Below are 1,166 nucleotides of genomic sequence, written 5' to 3'. Positions count from 1 at the left end.
GGTTGCTTGTCATTCGCGCTGACAATTGAAAAAAAATAGTTATCTATGCCACCGGTAGTGAATAAATATTAAAAACAAACAAACAAATATTCGTTTCTTATTCGCTCCCGAAGCCACGAATAACGCACAGATTAAATACAACGTCAACTAGACAGAGTGCACTCACGGAGAGTGCATACCTCCGCCAGAATGTAACATATATGTACCACCCTTCACAAACAACCGGCAGTCAGTCGCACACGCATTTCCAGAGTTACGTTTGAGATGACGATTCAACATTGCAGCACACACACGTCGCACACGCCTACGCCGCGTCTACACCACGTCACTAAATAACACGCGGGAACAACAATTTTCGAGAAGCCAACGTCATTACATAGTGCTGGAATCACTGATCTCTATTATACTAACTATTATAACTATTATAACTAGTATAACTAATTTAATTATTAACTATTATAATAACTATTATTCTAGTTAGTATAATAGAGATCAGTGGATCAGTGGCTGGAACCCTGTACACGTCTAACGTAACGTGACGTACGTAACGTGACGTAACGTCTACATCACGTCACAAACACGTACGGGAACAACAATTTTCGAGAAGCCAACGTCATTACATCACCGATTTCTATAATATAATCGAGATCAGTTATTATTAATCGAGAGTCAGATTATATTATAGAGATCAGTGCATTACATAGTGCTGGAAATAACAGCCAGTCCCCCCAGTTCGGAGCCGCGCCATCTGTTGAGATTGACTGGTTCTCTTTTTGTGTATTGTATTATTTATGGGTTATATCAGGAGTTAATAATTATTCACTCCTGGTTGTATAGTTAATTATAGAAATTAAGCTGGGGGGATTCAGACTTATTTCCAAGACTGCATTACATGCACGTCAGCACTGGGCACACTACAGACACACGTAAATTACCTACTATAGTATACGTGCTTCACTTTCTACTTATGCATGTAAACTTTCTACTTATACATAACTTAGTGCTTCACTTTCTACTTATACATCACAATCACATGATGAAAGACACGCTCAACACTGCGTTGGCCCCTATAGCCACATAAATACGTCGCGAAAACGGTATGACAGCGAGATTAATTGCTCTTCCAAACGGGTTCCCCTTCCGGTGCTTTACCCCCCCCCCCCCTT

The sequence above is a fragment of the Priapulus caudatus genome, unplaced genomic scaffold, assembly GCF_000485595.1.
Source record: "Priapulus caudatus unplaced genomic scaffold, Priapulus_caudatus-5.0.1 Scaffold597, whole genome shotgun sequence".
Taxonomy (NCBI): Eukaryota; Metazoa; Priapulida; class Priapulimorpha; order Priapulimorphida; family Priapulidae; genus Priapulus; species Priapulus caudatus.
Note: the sequence above shows the minus strand (reverse complement) of the source record.